Below are 12,202 nucleotides of genomic sequence, written 5' to 3'. Positions count from 1 at the left end.
TTTGCACGCACCCTTTTTAGGGTCTTTTGACCGCACAAAAAAATCAATTTTTATAATGATGATATGTTAGTAATTTATAATTTTGTAAATATTATTTCAATCCTAATATTACCATCGAGGCATCGATCTTTCAAATCAAACCATTGTTGTATCATAGGACCATTATCCCTTAATCCAAACTAGTAATCAGTAGTTGATAAGTTGGAGGGGGCCTATGTAGTACAGTTGGGCTGTTGATTGACAAGGATCCCTACCAATCCAACTGCCACCAAACCATTCAAATTGACCATATTCGGAGTATAAAACATCATTTCCACGTCTCGATCCTTCCCCACCAAGGGCCCTGTTTAATTTGCAGAAAAGTAATAAGAACAAAATTGTCTATTAATGTGATACTTTCTTCTCAACTTTCCGAGAAAACTTAATATCACCCATTACTATTATAAAACTTTTTCTTCAAAACTGAGGAAAACATTTTTCTGTCAAAAAAGTTTTCCATGAACCAAAAGGAGGTATTTATAGATCCATCTTGAATTTATGAAGCAAACATTTTCCAGAAAACTTTTTTGTTGGAATATATTTTCCAAACAAATCAATTTCTTAAATTTTGGAAAAAAAGTTAGGGTCCGTTTATTAACAGAAAACTGTTCTCTGTTTTTTGTTTTCTAATTTTTCAGTTTTCATTCTTTCCATTCTCTGTTTTCTGTTTAGAAAACTTGTTTACTAACAGAAAATTGTTCTTTGTTTTCAAAATTTTCAGTTTTCACTTAAAATTTAGTTTAGATAATATTAATATTTGTTGAGCTAATATTTAAAATATTTTATTTGAATATATTCATTTGAATGACATGTATATGAATATAAAACTTTTATTTTGAATTCTAATATATGTGAGATTTCAATATCTAATATCTAGACCGAACTTGTATTATGATATAACATAATTAAAAATATTCGAACTAATAATATATTGAGTTCAATCAAAATCTAAAACATTATATAGAATTTAATTCTTAATTTTGATAATGTAAATAATGTCTAACTTTAAAGTGTAAGCAAATAAATTATGTTTAAATAAGTAAAGTAAGTAGAAAAGATAGAAGATAATGATAAGTAAAATAAGATGATAATGAATGTAATCATAGTAATGTGGTTATAGTGAAATATAACTAAATAGATGATATATGATTCTGTTTTCCATTTCAAAAACAATTTTGAAGTGTGTTTCAGTTTTCCAGAAATTATTTTCAGTTTTCAAAACGGAAACTGTGTTAGTAAACATGTTTTCTGTTTTCTATTTTCCAGTTTTCAAAAATTTCCAGTTAGTAAACGGCCCCTTAAATTTTCTTTGTTTGTTTTATAGAATTCATTTCCAAAGGAAGTACAATTCTTCATATTTGAGGAAAATGTTTTCTTTGTTAAAGATATGTATTTTGTTTTTCATGAAAACAAGTTTTCTTTACTCCCATGATAAGTTGCTCTTAATTATAAAGTTTTATTATTATTATTATTATTATTATTATTATTATTATTATTATTATTGTTGTTGTTGTTGTTGTTGTTGTTGTTGTTGTTGTTGTTGTTGTTGTTGTTGTTGTTATATAAGAATATATTGGTCTTTATATTCATTATTCCTTACAATTTCAAACTAAAACAAACCATTAAATCAAATGAGTTACCAACTAAAGAGATTTCATACAAAGAATTTACATAATAATTAATTGGAAAATAAATGTAATAAAATAATGACATATCAAGGAGACAAGGAGCTGAAGTATGAAGTGATTTTGCACGACTCTTTTTATATTTGTCTTGATTTAGATCGTTGGGTATTGGTTCCGGGTTGGAGTTTTATTTAAAAGATTGTGAATTTAAATCTTAGTGGAGGCGTTATTGGTTCTTTGTGTTCCAGTAGATTCAAAAAAAAAAAAACAAAAGATGTAAAGGGGCGTTTGGTTCACAGAACATAAGATTATCTTATGTGGCCAGTATCATTCAAAAAAAAAAAAAACGTTGGGTGTGATTAACAAAAGATGTTAGGGGGCGTTTGGTTCACGGAACATAAGATTACCTTATGTGTTCGGTTAATAAGGGTTATATTTTAGGTTATATGAATCAATTTACAATAATGTGCTCAGTAATATATATATATATATATATATATATATATATATATAAAATTTATGTGTGTGTATTTATTTTATTTATTTATTTATATGTATGAATGTATATCAATGTTCAAATATTAAAAAACTGAATATATAAATATACACATGTATATTTTATAGTATAAATATATTATTATTATTATTATTATTATTATTATTATTATTATTATTATTATTACTATGATTTGCACCCGTGCGATGCACGGAATGAATTTGTTAATAATATATGAATTTATATATAATTATTTAAATTAGAACATCAAATATTATATAGTGAAATTAAAGATATGGTTTAGATCGTTTATATATTTTGATGATATCATTTCTTGAATTTGTGCAAATAATTGCTCAAATTAATAGCTAATGTCTAGATGTACGCATGCGGTGCTATAACTTTAAAGATTTTATTTATCATTGTTTAGTATTTTCATAAATTAGGCAAATGTGCTCGTACTCTAACAGCTCGAAATGAATGGCTATCCTTATTCATTTGTATGGAAGATATTTTTTTTTTTTTTTGTCTAGATATATAACAATTTTTCATTTAAAAAAAAAAAACTTAATATCACCAATTATATTTACACATTATTGAAACCTCTTTCTAGACGACATTGGTAGTGGCAACACAATCTTGTTTATCTTCATCTAGAGCTAACACCTTCAATCCAACAGGACAGGTTACTTGGGTGAAAATATATAATGGTAGAATCTCAATTAGTTATCCTTTTATATTTTCAGTCAATTAGTCAATTAGAATATCAAATGCAGTGATATTTTTACATAATTTTCGTTTCATTTTTAATTGATGATGTAGATATTATTATTGAAATATTTCCGTTCTATTTTTAATTTACTTTTACTATTTTTTAAAATATGCATTTACTATTGATAATGTATAATATTATTATTGAAATATTTCCCTCCAATTTTTAATTTCCATTCCATTTTTAATTAAAATGCAATGATTTGACCATTTATTTTTTTTAGTCAATTATGGATCATTTTTTATTTGCAGTCAATTATTAATATTCATTTCCTCTTATAATTTCAGTCAATTAGTAATATTAGATTCATTTTCAGTCAATATTTCTTTTTTATTTTTAGTCAATTAGTCAATTAGAATATAGATGCAATGATATTTTTACCTAATATTTTCGTTTCATTTTTAATTTTCATTGACTATTTATAAATAGTTATGCTGTGAAACCGTGTCCACATTGCAAGGTGGACACAATTCTATTTTCATAATTACTGAACTATATGTTCATAATTATAAAACTATATATTCATAATCTCTGAACTTCGTAATCATAATTATTGAACTCTATATTCACAATTACAAAACTCTATGTTCATAATTATTGAATTATATGTTCATAATTATAAAATTATATATTCATAATTTTTGAACTTCATATTCACAATTATTGAATCTCTATATTCATAATTACATAACTATAAGTTCATAATTATGTTCACAACACTATATTCATAATTATAGAATCATATGTTCATAATTTTTGAACTATATAATCATAATTATGAACAATTTTGGAACCGTGTCTACCTTGCAAGGTGAACACGGTTCCACAGCATAATTTTTCAGGTCAATAGTACTCAAAAAAAAAAAATAATAATAATAATAATAATAATAATAATAATAAGAGCCTTTGGACTTCTCAATACTTACCCACATGGATGGTCAAACAATTATATTTGTAAGAGAAGTAATATATAGAGGAGTTCAAGAGCTCCTCTTTCCAAACATTTTCAATATGGGATCAAAATGATCCAACATCATTTACAAAGGGAGTCCGTGACTCCCTTTTGTCTTCTTCTTATTATTTTTAATTTTAATTTTATTTTGTATATTGTTTTGTTTGTATTATTATTATTATTATTATTATTATTATTATTATTATTATTATTATTATTATTATTATTATTATTATTATTATTATTATTATTATTATTTGATTATTGATAAATTCGCCAAAATTTTAACAAATTCGTCATTTTAACATTTTAACTTTCCTCAAAACACCAAAAAAAATTATATAATAACTTGGTAATTTTCTCCAACTTGCTAAAAACTAATACAACACATACATTTTGGTTTAATCTTTCATAACCCACCACTAATAATAAATAATAAATAATAAATAAATAATAATAATAAATAAATAAATAAAAACTAAAATAAGAAGACAAAGTTACAACTTCTTAAATAAGAACATTTTGACCTCTCAATATTTGTCCACATTGATGGGCAAGCAATTATGTTTGTAAGAGGATCATTGCTCTCTCTTTTCAAACATTTTTAATGTGCGATCAAAATGATCCTAGGATCATTTACAAAGGGAGCCCGTGACTCTTTTTTTTTTTTTTAATTTTAATTTTATTTTGTATATAGTTTTGTTTTGGATTATTATTATTATTATTGTTGTTGTTGTTGTTGTTATTATTGTTGTTGGTGATATTATTATTATTATTGTTGTTGTTGTTGTTGATATTATTATTATTATTGTTGTTGTTGTTATTCTAATTTGATTATTTGACAAATTTATCAAAATTTTAAGAAATTCGTCTGTTTAACATTTTATATTTTGATCGTTTTGGGTTAATCTTTCTTAAACCCCCTAATAAATTAAAAAAATTATATAAAAAAAAAACTAAAATAAGAAGCCATTAAGATAAGGTTTCGTAAATAAAAGCATTTTGAAACGTAGATTTTCAAAAGGTTGAGAAAGTATACATGTAACAGGGTCAATCGAATAGTTATGCTATGGAATTGTGTCCACCTTGCAAGGTGGACACAGTCTATGGTTATAATTACTGAACTATATGTTCATTATTATAAAGTTATATATTCATAATCTTTGAACTTCATATTCATAATTATTGAACTCTATATTTACAATTATAGAACTCTATGTTCATAATTACTAAACTATATGTTCAAAATTATGTTCACAACACTATGATTATAATAGTATAACTATATATATTCATAATTATCATATTCATAATTATGAACAATTTTGGAACCGTGTTTATCTTGCAAGATAGATACGGTTCCACAACACAATTTGCCGGGTCAATAGTACTTAACAATACTTGGCCAGATGGATGGGAAAGCAATTGTATGGTTATATAGAGGAGATCAAGAGATCCTCTTTCCAAACATTTTCAATGTGGGATCAAAATGATCCCACATCATTTACTAAGGGGAGCCACCTTTGTCTTCTTTTTTTTTTTTTTTTTTTTTAATTTTAAATTTATTTTGTATATAGTTTTGTTTGGATTATTATTATTATTATTATTATTATTATTATTATTATTGTTGTTGTTGTTGTTATTGTTATTATTTTAAATATTTTATACTCGAACAATAATATTTTTATTATACTTGAACAATAATATTATCAATTATATTATATTATAAAATATAATATCATATATAATATTACCAATTAATAGATTTTACTTAATTTTCATTTGACATTTACTTAACAAATAAGTTTTGAATCTCTATATTCATAATTACGTAACTAAATGTTCATAATTATGCTCACAACACTATGTTCATAATTATAGAACTATATGTTCATAATTGTTGAACTATATATTCATAATTATGAATAATAATTTTGGAATCGTGTCTATCTTGCAAGATAGACACAATTCCACAGCATAATTTATCGGGTCAATAGTACTAAAAAAAAAATCTTCGGACTTCTCAATACTTGCCCACATTGATGGGCAAGCAATTATGTTTGTAAAAGGAGCATTGCTCTTCGTATATAGAGGAGCTTAAGAGCTCCTTCTCTAAACATTACCAATGTGGGATCAAATGATCCAACATCATTTATAAAGGGGAGTCCATGGCACCCTTTTGTTTTCTTCTTATTTATTTTAGTTTTAGTTTTATTTTGTATATCGTTTTATTTGGATTACTATTATTATATTCTTATTTTTATTTTTTTAATTTGATTATTAATAAATTCGCCAAAATTTTAACAAATTCGTCATTTTAATATTTTAACTTTAATCAAAAGCCCCAAAAAATTATATAGTAACTCAGTATTTTGCTCCAAATGGCTAAAAACTAATACAACACATAAATTTTGTGTTAATCTTTCACAACCCCCATTAATAATAAATAAATAAATAATTAATAAATAAATAAATAAATAAAAACTAAAATAAGAAGACAAAGTTGAGACTTCTTAAATAAGAAGCTTTTGACATCTCAATACTTGTCCACATTGATGGGCAAGAAATTATGTTTGTAAGGGGATCATTGCTCCTCTTATATAGAGGAGCTCTCTCTTTTCAAACATTTTCAATGTGGGATAAAAATGATCTCAAAATCATTTACAAAGGGAGCCCGTGACTCCCCTTTGTCTTTTTTTTTTTTTATTTTTTTTTATTTTTTTTATTTTTGTTTTTGTTTTTAATTTTAATTTTATTTTGTATATAATTTTGTTTGGATTATTATTATTATTATTATTATTATTATTATTATTATTATTGTTGTTGTTGTTGTTGTTGTTGTTGTTGTTGTTGTTGTAATTTGATTATTTGGAAAATTCGTCAAAATTTTAAGAAATTCGTCTGTTTAACATTTTATATTTTATCAAAACACCAAAAATATTATTTAATAACTTAACAATTTGCTCGAAACTGCTAAAAACTAAAATAACTCATATACATTTTTGGTTAATCTTTCCCAAACCCCCTAATAAAAAAAAATAAGAATCAATTAAGATAAGTTTTTTTTTAAATAAGAGACATTTGACATGTTGGGTTTTAATAGGTTGTGGAACCATGTCCACCTTGCAGTTCTATGTTCATAAATACTGAACTATAAGTTCATTATCATAAAGCTATATATTCATAATCTTTGAACTTCATATTCATAATTATTGAACTCTATATTTATAATTACAGAACTCTATGTTCATAGTTATTGAATTATATGTTCATAATTATAAAGATATATATTCATAATTTTTGAACTTCATATTCCCAATTATTGAATATCTATGTTCATAATTAGATAACTATGTGTTTATAATTATGTTCACAACACTATGTTCATAATTATAGAACTATATGTTCATAATTTTTGAACTATATATTGATTATTGATTATTATATTCATAATTATGAACTATTTTTGAACCATGTCTACCTTGCAAGGTAGACACAGTTCCACAGCATAATTTGTCGGGTCAATAGTACTATAAAAAGCCTTTGGACTTCTCAATACTTGCCCACATTGATGGCCAAGCAATTGTATCGTTATATAGAGGAGATCAAGAGCTCCACTTTCCAAACATTTTCAATGTGGGATCAAAATGATCCACATCATTTACAAAGGTGAGCCACCTTTGTCTTTTTTTTTTTTTTTTTTTTTTTTAATTTTAATTTTATTTTGTATATAGTTTTGTTTGAATTATTACTATTACTACTATTATTGGTATTGTTATTATTATTATTATTATTATTATTATTTTATTATTATTGTTGTTGTTATTGTTATTATTGTTATTATTTTAATTGTATTTTATACTTGAACAATAATATTTTTATTATACTTGAACAATAATATTATCAATTATATTATATTATAGAATATAATATTACCAATTAATAGATTTTATTTAATTTCCATTTGACATTTACTTACCAAATAAGTTTTGAATCTCTATATTCATAATTACATAACTATATGTTCATAATTATGCTCACAACACTATGTTCATAATTATAGAACTATATGTTTATAATTGTTGAACTATATATATATTCATAATTATGAACAATTTTGGAATCACGTCTACCTTGCAAGGTTGACACAATTCCACAACATAATTTATCGAGTCAATAGTACTAAAAAAAAAAAAAGAAATCCTTAGACTTCTCAATAGTTGCCCACATTGATGAGCAAGCAATTATGTTTGTAAAAGGAGCATTGCTCCTCTTATATAGAGGAGCTCAAGAGCTCATTTTCTAAACATTTTCAATGTGGGATCAAATGATCCAACATCATTTACAAAGGTGAGTCCTTGGCACCCTTTTATCTTCTTCTTATTTATTTTAGTTTTAATTTTATTTTGTATATCGTTTTGTTTGGATTACTATTGTTATTATTATATTATTATTATTATTATTATTATTATTATTATTGTTATTTATTTATTTGATTATTGATAAATTCACCAAAATTTTAACAAATTCATCATTTTAACATTTTAACTTTAATCAAAACCCCCAAAAAATTATATAGTAATTCAGTAATTTGCTTCAAATAGCTAAAAACTAATACAACACATACATTTTGTGTTAATCTTTCACAACCCCCATTAATAATAAATAAATAAAAACTAAAATAAGAAGACATAGTTGAGGCTTCTTAAATAAGAAGCTTTTGATATCTCAATACTTGCCCACATTGATGGACAAGAAATTATGTTTGTAAGGGGATCATTGCTCCTTTTATATAGATGTGCTCTCTCCTTTCAAACATTTTCAATGTGGGATAAAAATGATCTCAAAATCATTTACAAATGCAGCCTGTGACTCCCCTTGTCTTTTTTTCTTTTTGTTTTTTTTTTTGTTTTTAATTTTAATTGTATTTTGTATATAGTTTTGTTTGGATTATTATTATTGTTGTTGTTGTTATTGTAATTTGATTATTTGACAAATTCGTCAAAATTTTAAGAAATTTGTCTATTTAACATTTTATATTTTATCAAAACAACAAAAATATTATTTAATAACTTAATAAATTTGCTCGAAACTGCTAAAAACTAAAACAACTCATATACATTTTTGGTTAATCTTTCTCAAATCCCCTAATAAATAAAAAAATTAAAATAAAAATTAAGAATCCATTAAGATAAGTTTTTTTAAATAAGAGCCATTTGACACGTTGGTTTTAATAGGTTGTGGAACCGTGCCCACCTTGCAGTTCTATGTTCATAAATATTGAACAATAAGGTCATTATTATAAAGCTATATATTCATAATCTTTGAACTTCATATTCATAATTATTGAACTCTATATTTATAATTACAGAACTCTATGTTCATAGTTATTGAATTATATGTTCATAATTATACAGATATATATTCATAATTTTTTAACTTCATATTCACAATTATTGAATCTCTATATTCATAATTAGATAACTATGTGTTTATAATTATGTTCACAACACTATGTTCATAATTTTTGAACTATATATTGATTATTATATTGATAATTATGAATTATTTTTGAACCATGTCTACCTTGCAAGGTGGACACATTTCCACAGCATAATTGTTGGGTCAATATAGTAGTACTATAAAAAGCCTTTGCAAGCAATTGTATGGCTATATAGAGGAGATCAAGAGTTCCTCTTTTCAAACATTTTCAATGTGGGATCAAAATGATCCCACATCATTTACTAAGGGGAGCCACCTTTGTCTTCTTCTTATTTTATTTTTAATTTTAATTTTATTTTGTATATAGTTTTGTTTGGATTATTATTATTATTATTATTATTATTATTATTATTATTATTATTATTGTTGTTGTTGTTGTTGTTGTTATTATTATAATATAATTTTATTTTATACTTGAACAATAATATTATCAATTATATTATATTATAGAATATAATACCATATATAATATTACGAATTAATAGATTTTATTTAATTTCCATTTGACATTTACTTACCAAATAAGTTTTGAATCTCTATATTCATAATTACATAACTATATGTTCATAATTATGCTCACAACACTATGTTCATAATTTTAGAACTATATGTTCATAATTGTTGAACAATATATTCATAATTATGAACAATTTTAGAATCGTGTCTACCTTGCAAGGTGGACACAATTCTACAGCATAATTTATCGGGTCAATAGTACTAAAAAAAATTCTTTGGACTTATCAATACTTGCCCACATTGATGGGCAAGCAATTATGTTTGTAAAAGGAGCATTGCTCTTCTTATATAGAGGAGCTCAAGAGCTCCTTCTCTAGACATTACCAATGTGGGATCAAATGATCCAACATCATTTACAAAGGGGAGTCCATGGCACCCTTTTGTTTTCTTCATATTTATTTTAGTTTTAGTTTTATTTTGTATATCGTTTTGTTTGGATTACTATTATTATATTATTTTTTTTATTTTTTTTAATTTGATTATTGATAAATTCGCCAAAATTTTAACAAATTCGTCATTTTAACATTTTAACTTTAATCAAAACCCCCAAACAATTATATAGTAACTCAGTAATTTGGCTCCAAATGGCTAAAAACTAATACAACACATAAATTTTGTGTTAATCTTTCACAACCCCCATTAATAACAAATAAATACAAACTAAAATAAGAAGACAAAGTTGAGGCTTCTTAAATATGAAGCTTTTGACATCTCAATACTTGCCCACATTGATGGGCAAGAAATTATGTTTGTAAGGGGATCATTGCTCCTGTTATATAGAGGAGCTCTCTCTTTTCAATCATTCAATGTGGGATAAAAATGATCTCAAAATCATTTACAAAGGGAGCCCGTGACTCCCCTTTGTCTATTTTTTTTTCTTTTTTATTATTAATTTTAATTTTATTTTGTATGTATTTTTGTTTGGATTATTATTATTGTTGTTGTTGTTATTGTTATTTGATTTTTTGGCAAATTCGTTAGAATTTTAAGAAATTCGTCTATTTAACATTTTATATTTATCAAAACACCAAAAATATTATTTAATAACTTAACAATTTGCTCGAAACTGCTAAAAACTAAAACAACTCATATACATTTTTGGTTAATCTTTCCCAAACACCCTAATAAATTAAAAAAAAAAAATAAGAATCCATTAAGATAAGTTTTTTTTATATAAGAGCCATTTGACACGTTGAGTTTTAATAGATTGTGGAACCGTGTCCACCTTGCAGTTCTATGTTCATAAATACTAAACTATAAGTTCATTATTATAAAGTTATATATTCATAATCTTTGAACTTCATATTCAAGATTATTGAACTCTATATTCATAATTACAGAACTCTATGTTCATAATTATTGAATTATATGTTCATAATTATAAAAATATATATTCATAATTTTTGAATTTCATATTCACAATTATTGAATCTCTATATTCATAATTAGATAACTATGTGTTCATAATTATGTTCAGAACACTATTTTCATAATTATAGAACTATATGTTCATAATTTTTGAACTATATATTGATTATTATATTCATAATTATGAACTATTTTTGAACTATGTCTACCTTGCAAGGTGGACACATTTCCACAACATAATTTGTCGGGTCAATAATAGTACTATAAAAAGCCTTTGGAGTTCTCAATACTTACCCATATTGATGGGCAAGCAATTGTGTGGTTGTAAGAAGAGCATTGCTCCTCTTATATAGAGGAGATCTAGAGCTCCTCTTTCCAAACATTTTCAATGTGGAATCAAAATGATCCCACATCATTTACTAATGGGAGCCACCTCTTCTTTTTTTTTTTTTTTTTTTTTTTTTTTTTTTTTTTTAATTTTAACTAGTATTTGCACCCGTGCGATGCACGGAATGAATATGTTGGAATATATTAAGAATATATGAATCGATAAATAATTATTTAAATTAGAACATCAAATATTATATAGTGCACTTAAAGATATGATTTGAATCGTTTATATATTTTGATGTTATCATTGCTTGAATTTGTGCAAATAATTGCTCAAATTAATAGCTAATGTCTAGATGTACGGATACGGTCCTATAATTTTGAAGATTTTATTTATCATTGTTTAGTATTTTCATACATTAGGTAAATGTGCTTGTTCTCTAACAACTCAGTTATAGAAATGAATTGCTATCCATATTCATTTGTATGGAATATATATATATATATATATATATATATATATATATATATATATATATATATATATATATATATATATTGTCTAGATATATAGCAATTTTTTCATTTAAAAAAAATTAATA

This window comes from Ipomoea nil, unplaced genomic scaffold, assembly GCF_001879475.1.
Source record: "Ipomoea nil cultivar Tokyo-kokei standard unplaced genomic scaffold, Asagao_1.1 scaffold1720, whole genome shotgun sequence".
Taxonomy (NCBI): Eukaryota; Viridiplantae; Streptophyta; class Magnoliopsida; order Solanales; family Convolvulaceae; genus Ipomoea; species Ipomoea nil.
The sequence above is the reverse complement of the archived record's forward strand: the minus strand, read 5'-3'. Positions refer to the sequence as shown.